Source organism: Cupressus sempervirens, chromosome 11 (assembly GCF_028749045.1).
Source record: "Cupressus sempervirens isolate cs-2001-9-10 chromosome 11, ASM2874904v1, whole genome shotgun sequence".
Classification (NCBI taxonomy): Eukaryota; Viridiplantae; Streptophyta; class Pinopsida; order Cupressales; family Cupressaceae; genus Cupressus; species Cupressus sempervirens.
The window spans coordinates 718,875,850-718,900,182 of NC_143128.1; positions in this window are offsets into that span (position 1 = coordinate 718,875,850).

The following is a 24,333-nucleotide window of genomic DNA, read 5'->3' on the forward strand; positions in this document are numbered from 1 at the left end:
ACTTCTGCGAAAATCCGCGTCTGCCAAAATTGACATCTGCGAAAATCCGCGTCTGCGCAAATCGACGTCTGCAAAAATCCGCGTCTGCGAAGATCGACATCTCTGCTTGTCACCTGGGTTCTGTGCTGCAAATCTGTTTTGTTCTCTTCATATTTTGGCGCCTCTGTAGTTCAGCATCTTCGTATTTTGGATGACTGTGTTCTCTGCTTGCTTATGTTCCATTTCTGCTTTACTATTTCTACACTTTGTAGCTAAAAAAAATAAAATAAAATAAAAATTGCATTTTTCAGCTTTTTTTTGGCGCGGTTTTGGCGTCTACAACCTGTTCTGTCTGCGAAAATCGACTTCTGCGAAAATCTGCGTCTGCAAAAATTGACATCTGCGAAAATCCGCATCTGCGCAAATCGACGTCTGCAAAAATCCGCGTCTGCGAAGATCGACATCTCTTCTTGTCACCTGGGTTCTGTGCTGCAAATCTGTTTTGTCCTCTTCATATTTTGGCGCCTCTGTAGTTCAGCATCTTCGTATTTTGGATGACTGTGTTCTCTGCTTGCTTATGTTCCATTTCTGCTTTACTATTTCTACACTTTGTAGCTAAAAAAAAAAAAAAAAACAAAATCGCATTTTTCAGCTTTTTTTTGGCGCGGTTTTGGCGTCTACAGCCTGTTCTGTCTGCGAAAATCGACTTCTGCGAAAATCCGCGTCTGCGAAAATTGACATCTGCGAAAATCCGCGTCTGCGCAAATCGACGTCTGCAAAAATCCGCGTCTGCGAAGATCGACATCTCTTCTTGTCACCTGGGTTCTGTCCTGCAAATCTGTTTTGTCCTCTTCATATTTTGGCGCCTCTGTAGTTCAGCATCTTCGTATTTTGGATGACTGTGTTCTCTGCTTGCTTATGTTCCATTTCTGCTTTACTATTTCTACACTTTGTACCTAAAAAAAAAAAAAAAAACAAAATCGCATTTTTCAGCTTTTTTTTGGCGCGGTTTTGGCGTCTACAACCTGTTCTGTCTGCGAAAATTGACTTCTGCGAAAATCCGCGTCTGCCAAAATTGACATCTGCGAAAATTCGCGTCTGCGCAAATCGACGTCTGCAAAAATCTGCGTCTGCGAAGATCGACATCTCTGCTTGTCACCTGGGTTCTGTGCTGCAAATCTGTTTTGTTCTCTTCATATTTTGGCGCCTCTGTAGTTCAGCATCTTCGTATTTTGGATGACTGTGTTCTCTGCTTGCTTATGTTCCATTTCTGCTTTACTATTTCTACACTTTGTAGCTAAAAAAAAAAAAAAAAAAAAAATTTCGCATTTTTCAGCTTTTTTTTGGCGCGATTTTTGCATCTACAACTTGTTCTGTCTGCGAAAATCGACTTCTGCGAAAATCCGCGTCTGCCAAAATTGACATCTGCGAAAATCCGCGTCTGCCCAAATCGACGTCTGCAAAAATCCACGTCTGCGAAGATCGACATCTCTGCTTGTCACCTCGGTTCTGTGCTACAAATCTGTTTTGTCCTCTTCATATTTTGGCGCCTCTGTAGTTCAGCATCTTCGTATTTTGGATGACTGTGTTTTCTGCTTGCTTATGTTCCATTTCTGCTTTACTATTTCTACACTTTATAGCTAAAAAAAAAAAAAAAATAAATCGCATTTTTCAGCTTTTTTTTGGCGCGGTTTTGGCGTCTACAACCTGTTCTGTCTGCGAAAATCGACTTCTGCGAAAATCCGCGTCTGCCAAAATTGACATCTGCGAAAATTCGCGTCTGCGCAAATCGACGTCTGCAAAAATCCGCGTCTGCGAAGATCGACATCTCTGCTTGTCACCTGGGTTCTGTCCTGCAAATCTGTTTTGTCCTCTTCATATTTTGGCGCCTCTGTAGTTCAGCATCTTCGTATTTTGGATGACTGTGTTCTCTGCTTGCTTATGTTCCATTTTTGCTTTACTATTTCTACACTTTATAGCTAAAAAAAAAAAAAAAAAAAAATCGCATTTTTCAGCTTTTTTTTGGCGCGGTTTTGGCGTCTACAACCTGTTCTGTCTGCGAAAATCGACTTCTGCGAAAATCCGCGTCTGCAAAAATTGACATCTGCGAAAATCCGCATCTGCGCAAATTGACGTCTGCAAAAATCCGCGTCTGCGAAGATCGACATCTCTGCTTGTCACCTGGGTTCTGTGCTGCAAATCTATTTTGTCCTCTTCATATTTTGGCGGCTCTGTAGTTCAGCATCTTCGTATTTTGGATGACTGTGTTCTCTGCTTGCTTATGTTCCATTTCTGCTTTACGATTTCTACACTTTGTAGCTAAAAAAAAAAAAAAAAAAAAAAAATTCGGATTTTTCAGCTTTTTTTTGGCGCGATTTTGGCATCTACAACTTGTTCTGTCTGCGAAAATCGACTTCTGCGAAAATTCGCATCTGCCAAAATTGACATCTGCGAAAATTCGTGTCTGCGCAAATCGACGTCTGCAAAAATCCGCGTCTGCGAAGATCGACATCTCTGCTTGTCACCTGGGTTCTGTGCTGCAAATCTATTTTGTCCTCTTCATATTTTGGCGGCTCTGTAGTTCAGCATCTTCGTATTTTGGATGACTGTGTTCTCTGCTTGCTTATGTTCCATTTCTGCTTTACTATTTCTACACTTTGTAGCTAAAAAAAAAAAAAAAAAAAAAAATTTGGCATTTTTTAGCTTTTTTTTGGCGCGATTTTTGCATCTACAACTTGTTCTGTCTGCGAAAATCGACTTCTGCGAAAATCCGCGTCTGCCAAAATTGACATCTGCTAAAATCCGCGTCTGCGCAAATCGACGTCTGCAAAAATCCGCGTCTGCGAAGATCGACATCTCTGCTTGTCACCTGGGTTCTATCCTGCAAATCTGTTTTGTCCTCTTCATATTTTGGCGCCTCTGTAGTTCAGCATCTTCGTATTTTGGATGACTGTGTTCTCTGCTTGCTTATGTTCCATTTCTGCTTTACTATTTCTACACTTTATAGCTAAAAAAAAAAAAAAAAAAAATCGCATTTTTCAGCTTTTTTTTGGCGCGGTTTTGGCGTCTACAACCTGTTCTGTCTGCGAAAATCGACTTCTGCGAAAATCCACGTCTGCCAAAATTGACATCTGCGAAAATCCGCGTCTGCGCAAATCGACGTCTGCAAAAATCCGCGTCTGCGAAGATCGACATCTCTGCTTGTCACCGGGGTTCTGTGCTGCAAATCTGTTTTGTCCTCTTCATATTTTGGCGCCTCTGTAGTTCAGCATCTTCGTATTTTGGATGACTGTGTTCTCTGCTTGCTTATGTTCCATTTCTGCTTTACTATTTCTACACTTTGTAGCTAAAAAAAATAAAATAAAATAAAAATTGCATTTTTCAGCTTTTTTTTGGCGCGGTTTTGGCGTCTACAACCTGTTCTGTCTGCGAAAATCGACTTCTGCGAAAATCCGCGTCTGCAAAAATTGACATCTGCGAAAATCCGCATCTGCGCAAATCGACGTCTGCAAAAATCCGCGTCTGCGAAGATCGACATCTCTTCTTGTCACCTGGGTTCTGTGCTGCAAATCTGTTTTGTCCTCTTCATATTTTGGCGCCTCTGTAGTTCAGCATCTTCGTATTTTGGATGACTGTGTTCTCTGCTTGCTTATGTTCCATTTCTGCTTTACTATTTCTACACTTTGTAGCTAAAAAAAAAAAAAAAAAACAAAATCGCATTTTTCAGCTTTTTTTTGGCGCGGTTTTCGCGTCTACAACCTGTTCTGTCTGCGAAAATTGACTTCTGCGAAAATCCGCGTCTGCCAAAATTGACATCTGCGAAAATCCGCGTCTGCGCAAATCGACGTCTGCAAAAATCCGCGTCTGCGAAGATCGACATCTCTGCTTGTCACCTGGGTTCTGTGCTGCAAATCTGTTTTGTTCTCTTCATATTTTGGCGCCTCTGTAGTTCAGCATCTTCGTATTTTGGATGACTGTGTTCTCTGCTTGCTTATGTTCCATTTCTGCTTTACTATTTCTACACTTTGTAGCTAAAAAAAATAAAATAAAATAAAAATTGCATTTTTCAGCTTTTTTTTGGCGCGGTTTTGGCGTCTACAACCTGTTCTATCTGCGAAAATCGACTTCTGCGAAAATCCGCGTCTGCAAAAATTGACATCTGCGAAAATCCGCATCTGCGCAAATCGACGTCTGCAAAAATCCGCGTCTGCGAAGATCGACATCTCTTCTTGTCACCTGGGTTCTGTGCTGCAAATCTGTTTTGTCCTCTTCATATTTTGGCGCCTCTGTAGTTCAGCATCTTCGTATTTTGGATGACTGTGTTCTCTGCTTGCTTATGTTCCATTTCTGCTTTACTATTTCTACACTTTGTAGCTAAAAAAAAAAAAAAAAAACAAAATCGCATTTTTCAGCTTTTTTTTGGCGCGGTTTTGGTGTCTACAGCCTGTTCTGTCTGCGAAAATTGACTTCTGCGAAAATCCGCGTCTGCCAAAATTGACATCTGCGAAAATCCGCGTCTGCGCAAATCGACGTCTGCAAAAATCCGCGTCTGCGAAGATCGACATCTCTGCTTGTCACCTGGGTTCTGTCCTGCAAATCTGTTTTGTCCTCTTCATATTTTGGCGCCTCTGTAGTTCAGCATCTTCGTATTTTGGATGACTGTGTTCTCTGCTTGCTTATGTTCCATTTCTGCTTTACTATTTCTACACTTTATAGCTAAAAAAAAAAAAAAAAAAAAATCGCATTTTTCAGCTTTTTTTTGGCGCGGTTTTGGCGTCTACAACCTGTTCTGTCTGCGAAAATCGACTTCTGCGAAAATCCGCGTCTGCCAAAATTGACATCTGCGAAAATCCGCGTCTGCGCAAATCGACGTCTGCAAAAATCCGCGTCTGCGAAGATCGACATCTCTGCTTGTCACCGGGGTTCTGTGCTGCAAATCTGTTTTGTCCTCTTCATATTTTGGCGCCTCTGTAGTTCAGCATCTTCGTATTTTGGATGACTGTGTTCTCTGCTTGCTTATGTTCCATTTCTGCTTTACTATTTCTACACTTTGTAGCTAAAAAAAATAAAATAAAATAAAAATTGCATTTTTAAGCTTTTTTTTGGCGCGGTTTTGGCGTCTACAACCTGTTCTGTCTGCGAAAATCGACTTCTGCGAAAATCCGCGTCTGCAAAAATTGACATCTGCAAAAATCCGCATCTGCGCAAATCGACGTCTGCAAAAATCCGCGTCTGCGAAGATCGACATCTCTTCTTGTCACCTGGGTTCTGTGCTGCAAATCTGTTTTGTCCTCTTCATATTTTGGCGCCTCTGTAGTTCAGCATCTTCGTATTTTGGATGACTGTGTTCTCTGCTTGCTTATGTTCCATTTCTGCTTTACTATTTCTACACTTTGTAGCTAAAAAAAAAAAAATAAAACAAAATCGCATTTTTCAGCTTTTTTTTGGCGCGGTTTTGGCGTCTACAACCTGTTCTGTCTACGAAAATTGACTTCTGCGAAAATCCGCGTCTGCCAAAATTGACATCTGCGAAAATCCGCGTCTGCGCAAATCGACGTCTGCAAAAATCCGCGTCTGCGAAGATCGACATCTCTGCTTGTCACCTGGGTTCTGTGCTGCAAATCTGTTTTGTTCTCTTCATATTTTGGCGCCTCTGTAGTTCAGCATCTTCGTATTTTGGATGACTGTGTTCTCTGCTTGCTTATGTTCCATTTCTGCTTTACTATTTCTACACTTTGTAGCTAAAAAAAATAAAATAAAATAAAAATTGCATTTTTCAACTTTTTTTTGGCGCGGTTTTGGCGTCTACAACCTGTTCTGTCTGCGAAAATCGACTTCTGCGAAAATCCGCGTCTGCAAAAATTCACATCTGCGAAAATCCGCATCTGCGCAAATCGACGTCTGCAAAAATCCGCGTCTGCGAAGATCGACATCTCTTCTTGTCACCTGGGTTCTGTGCTGCAAATCTGTTTTGTCCTCTTCATATTTTGGCGCCTCTGTAGTTCAGCATCTTCGTATTTTGGATGACTGTGTTCTCTGCTTGCTTATGTTCCATTTCTGCTTTACTATTTCTACACTTTGTAGCTAAAAAAAAAAAAAAAAACAAAATCGCATTTTTCAGCTTTTTTTTGGCGCGGTTTTGGCGTCTACAGCCTGTTCTGTCTGCGAAAATCGACTTCTGCGAAAATCCGCGTCTGCGAAAATTGACATCTGCGAAAATCCGCGTCTGCGCAAATCGACGTCTGCAAAAATCCGCGTCTGCGAAGATCGACATCTCTTCTTGTCACCTGGGTTCTGTCCTGCAAATCTATTTTGTCCTCTTCATATTTTGGCGCCTCTGTAGTTCAGCATCTTCGTATTTTGGATGACTGTGTTCTCTGCTTGCTTATGTTCCATTTCTGCTTTACTATTTCTACACTTTGTAGCTAAAAAAAAAAAAAAAACAAAATCGCATTTTTCAGCTTTTTTTTGGCGCGGTTTTGGCGTCTACAACCTGTTCTGTCTGCGAAAATTGACTTCTGCGAAAATCCGCGTCTGCCAAAATTGACATCTGCGAAAATCCGCGTCTGCGCAAATCGACGTCTGCAAAAATCCGCGTCTGCGAAGATCGACATCTCTGCTTGTCACCTGGGTTCTGTGCTGCAAATCTGTTTTGTTCTCTTCATATTTTGGCGCCTCTGTAGTTCAGCATCTTCGTATTTTGGATGACTGTGTTCTCTGCTTGCTTATGTTCCATTTCTGCTTTACTATTTCTACACTTTGTAGCTAAAAAAAAAAAAAAAAACAAAATCGCATTTTCCAGCTTTTTTTTGGCGCGGTTTTGGCGTCTACAGCCTGTTCTGTCTGCGAAAATTGACTTCTGCGAAAATCCGCGTCTGCCAAAATTGACATCTACGAAAATCCGCGTCTGCGCAAATCGACGTCTGCAAAAATCCGCGTCTGCGAAGATCGACATCTCTGCTTGTCACCTGGGTTCTGTGCTACAAATCTGTTTTGTCCTCTTCATATTTTGGCGCCTCTGTAGTTCAGCATCTTCGTATTTTGGATGACTGTGTTTTCTGCTTGCTTATGTTCCATTTCTGCTTTACTATTTCTACACTTTATAGCTAAAAAAAAAAAAAAAAATAAATCGCATTTTTCAGCTTTTTTTTGGCGCGGTTTTGGCGTCTACAACCTGTTCTGTCTGCGAAAATCGACTTCTGCGAAAATCCGCGTCTGCCAAAATTGACATCTGCGAAAATCCGCGTCTGCGCAAATCGACGTCTGCAAAAATCCGCGTCTGCGAAGATCGACATCTCTGCTTGTCACCTGGGTTCTGTCCTGCAAATCTGTTTTGTCCTCTTCATATTTTGGCGCCTCTGTAGTTCAGCATCTTCGTATTTTGGATGACTGTGTTCTCTGCTTGCTTATGTTCCATTTCTGCTTTACTATTTCTACACTTTATAGCTGAAAAAAAAAAAAAAAAAAAATCGCATTTTTCAGCTTTTTTTTGGCGCGGTTTTGGCGTCTACAACCTGTTCTGTCTGCGAAAATCGACTTCTGCGAAAATCCGCGTCTGCAAAAATTGACATCTGCGAAAATCCGCATCTGCGCAAATTGACGTCTGCAAAAATCCGCGTCTGCGAAGATCGACATCTCTGCTTGTCACCTGGGTTCTGTGCTGCAAATCTATTTTGTCCTCTTCATATTTTGGCGGCTCTGTAGTTCAGCATCTTCGTATTTTGGATGACTGTGTTCTCTGCTTGCTTATGTTCCATTTCTGCTTTACGATTTCTACACTTTGTAGCTAAAAAAAAAAAAAAAAAAAAAAAATTCGCATTTTTCAGCTTTTTTTTGGCGCGATTTTGGCATCTACAACTTGTTCTGTCTGCGAAAATCGACTTCTGCGAAAATTCGCATCTGCCAAAATTGACATCTGCGAAAATTCGTGTCTGCGCAAATCGACGTCTGCAAAAATCCGCGTCTGCGAAGATCGACATCTCTGCTTGTCACCTGGGTTCTGTGCTGCAAATCTATTTTGTCCTCTTCATATTTTGGCGGCTCTGTAGTTCAGCATCTTCGTATTTTGGATGACTGTGTTCTCTGCTTGCTTATGTTCCATTTCTGCTTTACTATTTCTACACTTTGTAGCTAAAAAAAAAAAAAAAAAAAAAATTTCGCATTTTTTAGCTTTTTTTTGGCGCGATTTTTGCATCTACAACTTGTTCTGTCTGCGAAAATCGACTTCTGCGAAAATCCGCGTCTGCCAAAATTGACATCTGCTAAAATCCGCGTCTGCGCAAATCGACGTCTGCAAAAATCCGCGTCTGCGAAGATCGACATCTCTGCTTGTCACCTGGGTTCTGTCCTGCAAATCTGTTTTGTCCTCTTCATATTTTGGCGCCTCTGTAGTTCAGCATCTTCGTATTTTGGATGACTGTGTTCTCTGCTTGCTTATGTTCCATTTCTGCTTTACTATTTCTACACTTTATAGCTAAAAAAAAAAAAAAAAAAAAATCGCATTTTTCAGCTTTTTTTTGGCGCGGTTTTGGCGTCTACAACCTGTTCTGTCTGCGAAAATCGACTTCTGCGAAAATCCGCGTCTGCCAAAATTGACATCTGCGAAAATCCGCGTCTGCGCAAATCGACGTCTGCAAAAATCCGCGTCTGCGAAGATCGACATCTCTGCTTGTCACCGGGGTTCTGTGCTGCAAATCTGTTTTGTCCTCTTCATATTTTGGCGCCTCTGTAGTTCAGCATCTTCGTATTTTGGATGACTGTGTTCTCTGCTTGCTTATGTTCCATTTCTGCTTTACTATTTCTACACTTTGTAGCTAAAAAAAATAAAATAAAATAAAAATTGCATTTTTCAGCTTTTTTTTGGCGCGGTTTTGGCGTCTACAACCTGTTCTGTCTGCGAAAATCGACTTCTGCGAAAATCCGCGTCTGCAAAAATTGACATCTGCGAAAATCCGCATCTGCGCAAATCGACGTCTGCAAAAATCCGCGTCTGCGAAGATCGACATCTCTTCTTGTCACCTGGGTTCTGTGCTGCAAATCTGTTTTGTCCTCTTCATATTTTGGCGCCTCTGTAGTTCAGCATCTTCGTATTTTGGATGACTGTGTTCTCTGCTTGCTTATGTTCCATTTCTGCTTTACTATTTCTACACTTTGTAGCTAAAAAAAAAAAAAAAAAACAAAATCGCATTTTTCAGCTTTTTTTTGGCGCGGTTTTCGCGTCTACAACCTGTTCTGTCTGCGAAAATTGACTTCTGCGAAAATCCGCGTCTGCCAAAATTGACATCTGCGAAAATCTGCGTCTGCGCAAATCGACGTCTGCAAAAATCCGTGTTTGCGAAGATCGACATCTCTGCTTGTCACCGGGGTTCTGTGCTGCAAATCTGTTTTGTTCTCTTCATATTTTGGCGCCTCTGTAGTTCAGCATCTTCGTATTTTGGATGACTGTGTTCTCTGCTTGCTTATGTTCCATTTCTGCTTTACTATTTCTACACTTTGTAGCTAAAAAAAATAAAATAAAATAAAAATTGCATTTTTCAGCTTTTTTTTGGCGCGGTTTTGGCGTCTACAACCTGTTCTGTCTGCGAAAATCGACTTCTGCGAAAATCCGCGTCTGCAAAAATTGACATCTGCGAAAATCCGCATCTGCGCAAATCGACGTCTGCAAAAATCCGCGTCTGCGAAGATCGACATCTCTTCTTGTCACCTGGGTTCTGTGCTGCAAATCTGTTTTGTCCTCTTCATATTTTGGCGCCTCTGTAGTTCAGCATCTTCGTATTTTGGATGACTGTGTTCTCTGCTTGCTTATGTTCCATTTCTGCTTTACTATTTCTACACTTTGTAGCTAAAAAAAAAAAAAAAAACAAAATCGCATTTTTCAGCTTTTTTTTGGCGCGGTTTTGGCGTCTACAGCCTGTTCTGTCTGCGAAAATTGACTTCTGCGAAAATCCGCGTCTGCCAAAATTGACATCTGCGAAAATCCGCGTCTGCGCAAATCGACGTCTGCAAAAATCCGCGTCTGCGAAGATCGACATCTCTGCTTGTCACCTGGGTTCTGTGCTACAAATCTGTTTTGTCCTCTTCATATTTTGGCGCCTCTGTAGTTCAGCATCTTCGTATTTTGGATGACTGTGTTTTCTGCTTGCTTATGTTCCATTTCTGCTTTACTATTTCTACACTTTATAGCTAAAAAAAAAAAAAAAAAAAAATCGCATTTTTCAGCTTTTTTTTGGCGCGGTTTTGGCGTCTACAACCTGTTCTGTCTGCGAAAATCGACTTCTGCGAAAATCCGCGTCTGCAAAAATTGACATCTGCGAAAATCCGCATCTGCGCAAATTGACGTCTGCAAAAATCCGCGTCTGCGAAGATCGACATCTCTGCTTGTCACCTGGGTTCTGTGCTGCAAATCTATTTTGTCCTCTTCATATTTTGGCGGCTCTGTAGTTCAGCATCTTCGTATTTTGGATGACTGTGTTCTCTGCTTGCTTATGTTCCATTTCTGCTTTACGATTTCTACACTTTGTAGCTAAAAAAAAAAAAAAAAAAAAAAAATTCGCATTTTTCAGCTTTTTTTTGGCGCGATTTTGGCATCTACAACTTGTTCTGTCTGCGAAAATCGACTTCTGCGAAAATTCGCATCTGCCAAAATTGACATCTGCGAAAATTCGTGTCTGCGCAAATCGACGTCTGCAAAAATCCGCGTCTGCGAAGATCGACATCTCTGCTTGTCACCTGGGTTCTGTGCTGCAAATCTATTTTGTCCTCTTCATATTTTGGCGGCTCTGTAGTTCAGCATCTTCGTATTTTGGATGACTGTGTTCTCTGCTTGCTTATGTTCCATTTCTGCTTTACTATTTCTACACTTTGTAGCTAAAAAAAAAAAAAAAAAAAAAATTTCGCATTTTTTAGCTTTTTTTTGGCGCGATTTTTGCATCTACAACTTGTTCTGTCTGCGAAAATCGACTTCTACGAAAATCCGCGTCTGCCAAAATTGACATCTGCTAAAATCCGCGTCTGCGCAAATCGACGTCTGCAAAAATCCGCGTCTGCGAAGATCGACATCTCTGCTTGTCACCTGGGTTCTGTCCTGCAAATCTGTTTTGTCCTCTTCATATTTTGGCGCCTCTGTAGTTCAGCATCTTCGTATTTTGGATGACTGTGTTCTCTGCTTGCTTATGTTCCATTTCTGCTTTACTATTTCTACACTTTGTAGCTAAAAAAAAAAAAAAAAAACAAAATCGCATTTTTCAGCTTTTTTTTGGCGCGGTTTTCGCGTCTACAACCTGTTCTGTCTGCGAAAATTGACTTCTGCGAAAATCCGCGTCTGCCAAAATTGACATCTGCGAAAATCCGCGTCTGCGCAAATCGACGTCTGCAAAAATCCGCGTCTGCGAAGATCGACATCTCTGCTTGTCACCGGGGTTCTGTGCTGCAAATCTGTTTTGTTCTCTTCATATTTTGGCGCCTCTGTAGTTCAGCATCTTCGTATTTTGGATGACTGTGTTCTCTGCTTGCTTATGTTCCATTTCTGCTTTACTATTTCTACACTTTGTAGCTAAAAAAAATAAAATAAAATAAAAATTGCATTTTTCAGCTTTTTTTTGGCGCGGTTTTGGCGTCTACAACCTGTTCTGTCTGCGAAAATCGACTTCTGCGAAAATCCGCGTCTGCAAAAATTGACATCTGCGAAAATCCGCATCTGCGCAAATCGACGTCTGCAAAAATCCGCGTCTGCGAAGATCGACATCTCTTCTTGTCACCTGGGTTCTGTGCTGCAAATCTGTTTTGTCCTCTTCATATTTTGGCGCCTCTGTAGTTCAGCATCTTCGTATTTTGGATGACTGTGTTCTCTGCTTGCTTATGTTCCATTTCTGCTTTACTATTTCTACACTTTGTAGCTAAAAAAAAAAAAAAAAACAAAATCGCATTTTTCAGCTTTTTTTTGGCGCGGTTTTGGCGTCTACAGCCTGTTCTGTCTGCGAAAATTGACTTCTGCGAAAATCCGCGTCTGCCAAAATTGACATCTGCGAAAATCCGCGTCTGCGCAAATCGACGTCTGCAAAAATCCGCGTCTGCGAAGATCGACATCTCTGCTTGTCACCTGGGTTCTGTCCTGCAAATCTGTTTTGTCCTCTTCATATTTTGGCGCCTCTGTAGTTCAGCATCTTCGTATTTTGGATGACTGTGTTCTCTGCTTGCTTATGTTCCATTTCTGCTTTACTATTTCTACACTTTATAGCTAAAAAAAAAAAAAAAAAAAAATCGCATTTTTCAGCTTTTTTTTGGCGCGGTTTTGGCGTCTACAACCTGTTCTGTCTGCGAAAATCGACTTCTGCAAAAATCCGCGTCTGCCAAAATTGACATCTGCGAAAATCCGCGTCTGCGCAAATCGACGTCTGCAAAAATCCGCGTCTGCGAAGATCGACATCTCTGCTTGTCACCGGGGTTCTGTGCTGCAAATCTGTTTTGTCCTCTTCATATTTTGGCGCCTCTGTAGTTCAGCATCTTCGTATTTTGGATGACTGTGTTCTCTGCTTGCTTATGTTCCATTTCTGCTTTACTATTTCTACACTTTGTAGCTAAAAAAAATAAAATAAAATAAAAATTGCATTTTTCAGCTTTTTTTTGGCGCGGTTTTGGCGTCTACAACCTGTTCTGTCTGCGAAAATCGACTTCTGCGAAAATCCGCGTCTGCAAAAATTGACATCTGCGAAAATCTGCATCTGCGCAAATCGACGTCTGCAAAAATCCGCGTCTGCGAAGATCGACATCTCTTCTTGTCACCTGGGTTCTGTGCTGCAAATCTATTTTGTCCTCTTCATATTTTGGCGCCTCTGTAGTTCAGCATCTTCGTATTTTGGATGACTGTGTTCTCTGCTTGCTTATGTTCCATTTCTGCTTTACTATTTCTACACTTTGTAGCTAAAAAAAAAAAAAAAAACAAAATCGCATTTTTCAGCTTTTTTTTGGCGCGGTTTTGGCGTCTACAGCCTGTTCTGTCTGCGAAAATCGACTTCTGCGAAAATCCGCGTCTGCGAAAATTGACATCTGCGAAAATCCGCGTCTGCGCAAATCGACGTCTGCAAAAATCCGCGTCTGCGAAGATCGACATCTCTTCTTGTCACCTGGGTTCTGTCCTGCAAATCTGTTTTGTCCTCTTCATATTTTGGCGCCTCTGTAGTTCAGCATCTTCGTATTTTGGATGACTGTGTTCTCTGCTTGCTTATGTTCCATTTCTGCTTTACTATTTCTACACTTTGTAGCTAAAAAAAAAAAAAAAAAAAAAATCGCATTTTTCAGCTTTTTTTTGGCGCGGTTTTGGCGTCTACAACCTGTTCTGTCTGCGAAAATCGACTTCTGCGAAAATCCGCGTCTGCCAAAATTGACATCTGCGAAAATCCGCGTCTGCGCAAATCGACGTCTGCAAAAATCCGCGTCTGCGAAGATCGACATCTCTGCTTGTCACCTGGGTTCTGTGCTGCAAATCTGTTTTGTTCTCTTCATATTTTGGCGCCTCTGTAGTTCAGCATCTTCGTATTTTGGATGACTGTGTTCTCTGCTTGCTTATGTTCCATTTCTGCTTTACTATTTCTACACTTTGTAGCTAAAAAAAAAAAAAAAAAAAAAATTTCGCATTTTTCAGCTTTTTTTTGGCGCGATTTTTGCATCTACAACTTGTTCTGTCTGCGAAAATCGACTTCTGCGAAAATCCGCGTCTGCCAAAATTGACATCTGCGAAAATCCGCGTCTGCCCAAATCGACGTCTGCAAAAATCCACGTCTGCGAAGATCGACATCTCTGCTTGTCACCTCGGTTCTGTGCTACAAATCTGTTTTGTCCTCTTCATATTTTGGCGCCTCTGTAGTTCAGCATCTTCGTATTTTGGATGACTGTGTTTTCGGCTTGCTTATGTTCCATTTCTGCTTTACTATTTCTACACTTTATAGCTAAAAAAATAAAATAAAATAAATCGCATTTTTCAGCTTTTTTTTGGCGCGGTTTTGGCGTCTACAACCTGTTCTGTCTGCGAAAATCGACTTCTGCGAAAATCCGAGTCTGCCAAAATTGACATCTGCGAAAATCCGCGTCTGCGCAAATCGACGTCTGCAAAAATCCGCGTCTGCGAAGATCGACATCTCTGCTTGTCACCTGGGTTCTGTCCTGCAAATCTGTTTTGTCCTCTTCATATTTTGGCGCCTCTGTAGTTCAGCATCTTCGTATTTTGGATGACTGTGTTCTCTGCTTGCTTATGTTCCATTTCTGCTTTACTATTTCTACACTTTATAGCTAAAAAAAAAAAAAAAAAAAAATCGCATTTTTCAGCTTTTTTTTGGCGCGGTTTTGGCGTCTACAACCTGTTCTGTCTGCGAAAATCGACTTCTGCGAAAATCCGCGTCTGCCAAAATTGACATCTGCGAAAATCCGCGTCTGCGCAAATCGACGTCTGCAAAAATCCGCGTCTGCGAAGATCGACATCTCTGCTTGTCACCGGGGTTCTGTGCTGCAAATCTGTTTTGTCCTCTTCATATTTTGGCGCCTCTGTAGTTCAGCATCTTCGTATTTTGGATGACTGTGTTCTCTGCTTGCTTATGTTCCATTTCTGCTTTACTATTTCTACACTTTGTAGCTAAAAAAAATAAAATAAAATAAAAATTGCATTTTTCAGCTTTTTTTTGGCGCGGTTTTGGCGTCTACAACCTTTTCTGTCTGCGAAAATCGACTTCTGCGAAAATCCGCGTCTGCAAAAATTGACATCTGCGAAAATCCGCATCTGCGCAAATCGACGTCTGCAAAAATCCGCGTCTGCGAAGATCGACATCTCTTCTTGTCACCTGGGTTCTGTGCTGCAAATCTGTTTTGTCCTCTTCATATTTTGGCGCCTCTGTAGTTCAGCATCTTCGTATTTTGGATGACTGTGTTCTCTGCTTGCTTATGTTCCATTTCTGCTTTACTATTTCTACACTTTGTAGCTAAAAAAAAAAAAAAAAAACAAAATCGCATTTTTCAGCTTTTTTTTGGCGCGGTTTTCGCGTCTACAACCTGTTCTGTCTGCGAAAATTGACTTCTGCGAAAATCCGCGTCTGCCAAAATTGACATCTGCGAAAATCCGCGTCTGCGCAAATCGACGTCTGCAAAAATCCGCGTCTGCGAAGATCGACATCTCTGCTTGTCACCTGGGTTCTGTGCTGCAAATCTGTTTTATTCTCTTCATATTTTGGCGCCTCTGTAGTTCAGCATCTTCGTATTTTGGATGACTGTGTTCTCTGCTTGCTTATGTTCCATTTCTGCTTTACTATTTCTACACTTTGTAGCTAAAAAAAAAAAATAAAATAAAAATTGCATTTTTTAGCTTTTTTTTGGCGCGGTTTTGGCGTCTACAACCTGTTCTGTCTGCGAAAATCGACTTCTGCGAAAATCCGCGTCTGCAAAAATTGACATCTGCGAAAATCCGCATCTGCGCAAATCGACGTCTGCAAAAATCCGCGTCTGCGAAGATCGACATCTCTTCTTGTCACCTGGGTTCTGTGCTGCAAATCTGTTTTGTCCTCTTCATATTTTGGCGCCTCTGTAGTTCAGCATCTTCGTATTTTGGATGACTGTGTTCTCTGCTTGCTTATGTTCCATTTCTGCTTTACTATTTCTACACTTTGTAGCTAAAAAAAAAAAAAAAAACAAAATCGCATTTTTCAGCTTTTTTTTGGCGCGGTTTTGGCATCTACAGCCTGTTCTGTCTGCGAAAATTGACTTCTGCGAAAATCCGCGTCTGCCAAAATTGACATCTGCGAAAATCCGCGTCTGCGCAAATCGACGTCTGCAAAAATCCGCGTCTGCGAAGATCGACATCTCTGCTTGTCACCTGGGTTCTGTCCTGCAAATCTGTTTTGTCCTCTTCATATTTTGGCGCCTCTGTAGTTCAGCATCTTCGTATTTTGGATGACTGTGTTCTCTGCTTGCTTATGTTCCATTTCTGCTTTACTATTTCTACACTTTATAGCTAAAAAAAAAAAAAAAAAAAAATCGCATTTTTCAGCTTTTTTTTGGCGCGGTTTTGGCGTCTACAACCTGTTCTGTCTGCGAAAATCGACTTCTGCGAAAATCCGCGTCTGCCAAAATTGACATCTGCGAAAATCCGCGTCTGCGCAAATCGACGTCTGCAAAAATCCGCGTCTGCGAAGATCGACATCTCTGCTTGTCACCGGGGTTCTGTGCTGCAAATCTGTTTTGTCCTCTTCATATTTTGGCGCCTCTGTAGTTCAGCATCTTCGTATTTTGGATGACTGTGTTCTCTGCTTGCTTATGTTCCATTTCTGCTTTACTATTTCTACACTTTGTAGCTAAAAAAAATAAAATAAAATAAAAATTGCATTTTTCAGCTTTTTTTTGGCGCGGTTTTGGCGTCTACAACCTATTCTGTCTGCGAAAATCGACTTCTGCGAAAATCCGCGTCTGCAAAAATTGACATCTGCAAAAATCCGCATCTGCGCAAATCGACGTCTGCAAAAATCTGCGTCTGCGAAGATCGACATCTCTTCTTGTCACCTGGGTTCTGTGCTGCAAATCTGTTTTGTCCTCTTCATATTTTGGCGCCTCTGTAGTTCAGCATCTTCGTATTTTGGATGACTGTGTTCTCTGCTTGCTTATGTTCCATTTCTGCTTTACTATTTCTACACTTTGTAGCTAAAAAAAATAAAATAAAACAAAATCGCATTTTTCAGCTTTTTTTTGGCGCGGTTTTGGCGTCTACAACCTGTTCTGTCTGCGAAAATTGACTTCTGCGAAAATCCGCGTCTGCCAAAATTGACATCTGCGAAAATCCGCGTCTGCGCAAATCGACGTCTGCAAAAATCCGCGTCTGCGAAGATCGACATCTCTGCTTGTCACCTGGGTTCTGTGCTGCAAATCTGTTTTGTTCTCTTCATATTTTGGCGCCTGTGTAGTTCAGCATCTTCGTATTTTGGATGACTGTGTTCTCTGCTTGCTTATGTTCCATTTCTGCTTTACTATTTCTACACTTTGTAGCTAAAAAAAATAAAATAAAATAAAAATTGCATTTTTCAGCTTTTTTTTGGCGCGGTTTTGGCGTCTACAACCTGTTCTGTCTGCGAAAATCGACTTCTGCGAAAATCCGCGTCTGCAAAAATTGACATCTGCGAAAATCCGCATCTGCGCAAATCGACGTCTGCAAAAATCCGCGTCTGCGAAGATCGACATCTCTTCTTGTCACCTGGGTTCTGTGCTGCAAATCTGTTTTGTCCTCTTCATATTTTGGTGCCTCTGTAGTTCAGCATCTTCGTATTTTGGATGACTGTGTTCTCTGCTTGCTTATGTTCCATTTCTGCTTTACTATTTCTACACTTTGTAGCTAAAAAAAAAAAAAAAAACAAAATCGCATTTTTCAGCTTTTTTTTGACGCGGTTTTGGCGTCTACAGCCTGTTCTGTCTGCGAAAATCGACTTCTGCGAAAATCCGCGTCTGCGAAAATTGACATCTGCGAAAATCCGCGTCTGCGCAAATCGACGTCTGCAAAAATCCGCGTCTGCGAAGATCGACATCTCTTCTTGTCACCTGGGTTCTGTCCTGCAAATCTGTTTTGTCCTCTTCATATTTTGGCGCCTCTGTAGTTCAGCATCTTCGTATTTTGGATGACTGTGTTCTCTGCTTGCTTATGTTCCATTTCTGCTTTACTATTTCTACACTTTGTAGCTAAAAAAAAAAAAAAAAACAAAATCGCATTTTTCAGCTTTTTTTTGGCGCGGTTTTGGCGTCTACAACCTGTTCTGTCTGCGAAAATTGACTTCTGCGAAAATCCGCGTCTGCCAAAATTGACATCTGCGAAAATCCGCGTCTGCGCAAATCGACGTCTGCAAAAATCCACGTCTGCGAAGATCGACATCTCTGCTTGTCACCTGGGTTCTGTGCTGCAAATCTGTTTTGTTCTCTTCATATTTTGGCGCCTCTGTAGTTCAGCATCTTCGTATTTTGGATGACTGTGTTCTCTGCTTGCTTATGTTCCATTTCTGCTTTACTATTTCTACACTTTGTAGCTAAAAAAAAAAAAAAAAACAAAATCGCATTTTTCAGCTTTTTTTTGGCGCGGTTTTGGCGTCTACAGCCTGTTCTGTCTGCGAAAATTGACTTCTGCGAAAATCCGCGTCTGCCAAAATTGACATCTGCGAAAATCCGCGTCTGCGCAAATCGACGTCTGCAAAAATCCGCGTCTGCGAAGATCGACATCTCTGCTTGTCACCGGGGTTTTGTGCTGCAAATCTGTTTTGTCCTCTTCATATTTTGGCGCCTCTGTAGTTCAGCATCTTCGTATTTTGGATGACTGTGTTCTCTGCTTGCTTATGTTCCATTTCTGCTTTACTATTTCTACACTTTGTAGCTAAAAAAAAAAAAAAAAACAAAATCGCATTTTTCAGCTTTTTTTTGGCGCGGTTTTGGCGTCTACAGCCTGTTCTGTCTGCGAAAATCGACTTCTGCGAAAATCCGCGTCTGCGAAAATTGACATCTGCGAAAATCCGCGTCTGCGCAAATCGACGTCTGCAAAAATCCGCGTCTGCGAAGATCGACATCTCTTCTTGTCACCTGGGTTCTGTGCTGCAAATCTGTTTTGTCCTCTTCATATTTTGGCGCCTCTGTAGTTCAGCATCTTCGTATTTTGGATGACTGTGTTCTCTGCTTGCTTATGTTCCATTTCTGCTTTACTATTTCTACACTTTGTAGCTAAAAATAAAAAAATAAAATAAAATCGCATTTTTCAGCTTTTTTTTGGCGCGGTTTTGGCGTCTACAACCTGTTCTGTCTGCGAAAATTGACTTCTGCGAAAATCCGCGTCTGCCAAAATTGACATCTGCGAAAATCCGCGTCTGCGCAAATCGACGTCTGCAAAAATCCGCGTCTGCGAAGATCGACATCTCTGCTTGTCACCTGGGTTCTGTGCTGCAAATCTGTTTTGTTCTCTTCATATTTTGGCGCCTCTGTAGTTCAGCATCTTCGTATTTTGGATGACTGTGTTCTCTGCTTGCTTATGTTCCATTTCTGCTTTACTATTTCTACACTTTGTAGCTAAAAAAAATAAAATAAAATAAAAATTGCATTTTTCAGCTTTTTTTTGGCGCGGTTTTGGCGTCTACAACCTGTTCTGTCTGCGAAAATTGACTTCTGCGAAAATCCGCGTCTGCAAAAATTGACATCTGCGAAAATCCGCATCTGCGCAAATCGACGTCTGCAAAAATCCGCGTCTGCGAAGATCGACATCTCTTCTTGTCACCTGGGTTCTGTGCTGCAAATCTGTTTTGTCCTCTTCACATTTTGGCGCCTCTGTAGTTCAGCATCTTCGTATTTTGGATGACTGTGTTCTCTGCTTGCTTATGTTCCATTTCTGCTTTACTATTTCTACACTTTGTAGCTAAAAAAAAAAAAAAAAACAAAATCGCATTTTTCAGCTTTTTTTTGGCGCGGTTTTGGCGTCTACAGCCTGTTCTGTCTGCGAAAATCGACTTCTGCGAAAATCCGCGTCTGCGAAAATTGACATCTGCGAAAATCCGCGTCTGCGCAAATCGACGTCTGCAAAAATCCGCGTCTGCGAAGATCGACATCTCTTCTTGTCACCTGGGTTCTGTCCTGCAAATCTGTTTTGTCCTCTTCATATTTTGGCGCCTCTGTAGTTCAGCATCTTCGTATTTTGGATGACTGTGTTCTCTGCTTGCTTATGTTCCATTTCTGCTTTACTATTTCTACACTTTGTAGCTAAAAAAAAAAAAAAAAACAAAATCGCATTTTTCAGCTTTTTTTTGGCGCGGTTTTGGCGTCTACAACCTGTTCTGTCTGCGAAAATTGACTTCTGCGAAAATCCGCGTCTGCCAAAATTGACATCTGCGAAAATTCGCGTCTGCGCAAATCGACGTCTGCAAAAATCTGCGTCTGCGAAGATCGACATCTCTGCTTGTCACCTGGGTTCTGTGCTGCAAATCTGTTTTGTTCTCTTCATATTTTGGCGCCTCTGTAGTTCAGCATCTTCGTATTTTGGATGACTGTGTTCTCTGCTTGCTTATGTTCCATTTTTGCTTTACTATTTCTACACTTTGTAGCTAAAAAAAAAAAAAAAAAAAAAATTTCGCATTTTTCAGCTTTTTTTTGGCGCGATTTTTGCATCTACAACTTGTTCTGTCTGCGAAAATCGACTTCTGCGAAAATCCGCGTCTGCCAAAATTGACATCTGCGAAAATCCGCGTCTGCCCAAATCGACGTCTGCAAAAATCCACGTCTGCGAAGATCGACATCTCTGCTTGTCACCTCGGTTCTGTGCTACAAATCTGTTTTGTCCTCTTCATATTTTGGCGCCTCTGTAGTTCAGCATTTTCGTATTTTGGATGACTGTGTTTTCTGCTTGCTTATGTTCCATTTCTGCTTTACTATTTCTACACTTTATAGCTAAAAAAAAAAAAAAAAAAAAATCGCATTTTTCAGCTTTTTTTTGGCGCAGTTTTGGCGTCTACAACCTGTTCTGTCTGCGAAAATCGACTTCTGCGAAAATCCGCGTCTGCCAAAATTGACATCTGCGAAAATCCGCGTCTGCACAAATCGACGTCTGCAAAAATCCGCGTCTGCGAAGATCGACATCTCTGCTTGTCACCTGGGTTCTGTCCTGCAAATCTGTTTTGTCCTCTTCATATTTTGGCGCCTCTGTAGTTCAGCATCTTCGTATTTTGGATGACTGTGTTCTCTGCTTGCTTATGTTCCATTTTTGCTTTACTATTTCTACACTTTATAGCTTAAAAAAAAAAAAAAAAAAATCGCATTTTTCAGCTTTTTTTTGGCGCGGTTTTGGCGTCTACAACCTGTTCTGTCTGCGAAAATCGACTTCTGCGAAAATCCGCGTCTGCAAAAATTGACATCTGCGAAAATCCGCATCTGCGCAAATTGACGTCTGCAAAAATCCGCGTCTGCGAAGATCGACATCTCTGCTTGTCACCTGGGTTCTGTGCTGCAAATCTGTTTTGTTCTCTTCATATTTTGGCGCCTCTGTAGTTCAGCATCTTCGTATTTTGGATGACTGTGTTCTCTGCTTGCTTATGTTCCATTTCTGCTTTACTATTTCTACACTTTGTAGCTAAAAAAAATAAAATAAAATAAAAATTGCATTTTTCAGCTTTTTTTTGGCGCGGTTTTGGCGTCTACAACCTGTTCTGTCTGCGAAAATCGACTTCTGCGAAAATCCGCGTCTGCAAAAATTGACATCTGCGAAAATCCGCATCTGCGCAAATCGACGTCTGCAAAAATCCGTGTCTGCGAAGATCGACATCTCTTCTTGTCACCTGGGTTCTGTGCTGCAAATCTGTTTTGTCCTCTTCATATTTTGGCGCCTCTGTAGTTCAGCATCTTCGTATTTTGGATGACTGTGTTCTCTGCTTGCTTATGTTCCATTTCTGCTTTACTATTTCTACACTTTGTAGCTAAAAAAAAAAAAAAAAACAAAATCGCATTTTTCAGCTTTTTTTTGGCGCGGTTTTGGCGTCTACAGCCTGTTCTGTCTGCGAAAATTGACTTCTGCGAAAATCCGCGTCTGCCAAAATTGACATCTGCGAAAATCCGCGTCTGCGCAAATCGACGTCTGCAAAAATCCGCGTCTGCGAAGATCGACATCTCTGCTTGTCACCTGGGTTCTGTCCTGCAAATCTGTTTTGTCCTCTTCATATTTTGGCGCCTCTGTAGTTCAGCATCTTCGTATTTTGGATGACTGTGTTCTCTGCTTGCTTATGTTCCATTTCTGCTTTACTATTTCTACACTTTATAGCTAAAAAAAAAAAAAAAAAAAAATCGCATTTTTCAGCTTTTTTTTGGCGCGGTTTTGGCGTCTACAACCTGTTCTGTCTGCGAAAATTGACTTCTGCGAAAATCCGCGTCTGCCAAAATTGACATCTGCGAAAATCCACGTCTGCGCAAATCGACGTCTGCAAAAATCCGCGTCTGCGAAGATCGACATCTCTGCTTGTCACCGGGGTTCTGTGCTGCAAATCTGTTTTGTCCTCTTCATATTTTGGCGCCTCTGTAGTTCAGCATCTTCGTATTTTGGATGACTGTGTTCTCTGCTTGCTTATGTTCCATTTCTGCTTTACTATTTCTACACTTTGTAGCTAAAAAAAATAAAATAAAATAAAAATTGCATTTTTCAGCTTTTTTTTGGCGCGGTTTTGGCGTCTACAACCTGTTCTGTCTGCGAAAATCGACTTCTGCGAAAATCCGCGTCTGCAAAAATTGACATCTGCAAAAATCCGCATCTGCGCAAATCGACGTCTGCAAAAATCCGCGTCTGCGAAGATCGACATCTCTTCTTGTCACCTGGGTTCTGTGCTGCAAATCTGTTTTGTCCTCTTCATATTTTGGCGCCTCTCTAGTTCAGCATCTTCGTATTTTGGATGACTGTGTTCTCTGCTTGCTTATGTTCCATTTCTGCTTTACTATTTCTACACTTTGTAGCTAAAAAAAAAAAAAAAAACAAAATCGCATTTTTCAGCTTTTTTTTGGCGCGGTTTTGGCGTCTACAGCCTGTTCTGTCTGCGAAAATTGACTTCTGCGAAAATCCGCGTCTGCCAAAATTGACATCTGCGAAAATCCGCGTCTGCGCAAATCGACGTCTGCAAAAATCCGCGTCTGCGAAGATCGACATCTCTGCTTGTCACCTGGGTTCTGTCCTGCAAATCTGTTTTGTTCTCTTCATATTTTGGCGCCTCTGTAGTTCAGCATCTTCGTATTTTGGATGACTGTGTTCTCTGCTTGCTTATGTTCCATTTCTGCTTTACTATTTCTACACTTTATAGCTAAAAAAAAAAAAAAAAAAAAAATCGCATTTTTCAGCTTTTTTTTGGCGCGGTTTTGGCGTCTACAACCTGTTCTGTCTGCGAAAATCGACTTCTGCGAAAATCCGCGTCTGCCAAAATTGACATCTGCGAAAATCCACGTCTGCGCAAATCGACGTCTGCAAAAATCCGCGTCTGCGAAGATCGACATCTCTGCTTGTCACCGGGGTTCTGTGCTGCAAATCTGTTTTGTCCTCTTCATATTTTGGCGCCTCTGTAGTTCAGCATCTTCGTATTTTGGATGACTGTGTTCTCTGCTTGCTTATGTTCCATTTCTGCTTTACTATTTCTACACTTTGTAGCTAAAAAAAATAAAATAAAATAAAAATTGCATTTTTCAGCTTTTTTTTGGCGCGATTTTGGCGTCTACAACCTGTTCTGTCTGCGAAAATCGACTTCTGCGAAAATCCGCGTCTGCAAAAATTGACATCTGCAAAAATCCGCATCTGCGCAAATCGACGTCTGCAAAAATCCGCGTCTGCGAAGATCGACATCTCTTCTTGTCACCTGGGTTCTGTGCTGCAAATCTGTTTTGTCCTCTTCATATTTTGGCGCCTCTCTAGTTCAGCATCTTCGTATTTTGGATGACTGTGTTCTCTGCTTGCTTATGTTCCATTTCTGCTTTACTATTTCTACACTTTGTAGCTAAAAAAAAAAAAATAAAACAAAATCGCATTTTTCAGCTTTTTTTTGGCGCGGTTTTGGCGTCTACAACCTGTTCTGTCTGCGAAAATTGACTTCTGCGAAAATCCGCGTCTGCCAAAATTGACATCTGCGAAAATCCGCGTCTGCGCAAATCGACGTCTGCAAAAATCAGCGTCTGCGAAGATCGACATCTCTGCTTGTCACCTGGGTTCTGTGCTGCAAATCTGTTTTGTTCTCTTCATATTTTGGCACCTCTGTAGTTCAGCATCTTCGTATTTTGGATGACTGTGTTCTCTGCTTGCTTATGTTCCATTTCTGCTTTACTATTTCTACACTTTGTAGCTAAAAAAAATAAAATAAAATAAAAATTGCATTTTTCAGCTTTTTTTTGGCGCGGTTTTGGCGTCTACAACCTGTTCTGTCTGCGAAAATCGACTTCTGCGAAAATCCGCGTCTGCAAAAATTGACATCTGCGAAAATCCGCATCTGCGCAAATCGACGTCTGCAAAAATCCGCGTCTGCGAAGATCGACATCTCTTCTTGTCACCTGGGTTCTGTGCTGCAAATCTGTTTTGTCCTCTTCATATTTTGGCGCCTCTGTAGTTCAGCATCTTCGTATTTTGGATGACTGTGTTCTCTGCTTGCTTATGTTCCATTTCTGCTTTACTATTTCTACACTTTGTAGCTAAAAAAAAAAAAAAAAACAAAATCGCATTTTTCAGCTTTTTTTTGGCGCGGTTTTGGCGTCTACAGCCTGTTCTGTCTGCGAAAATCGACTTCTGCGAAAATCCGCGTCTGCGAAAATTGACATCTGCGAAAATCCGCGTCTGCGCAAATCGACGTCTACAAA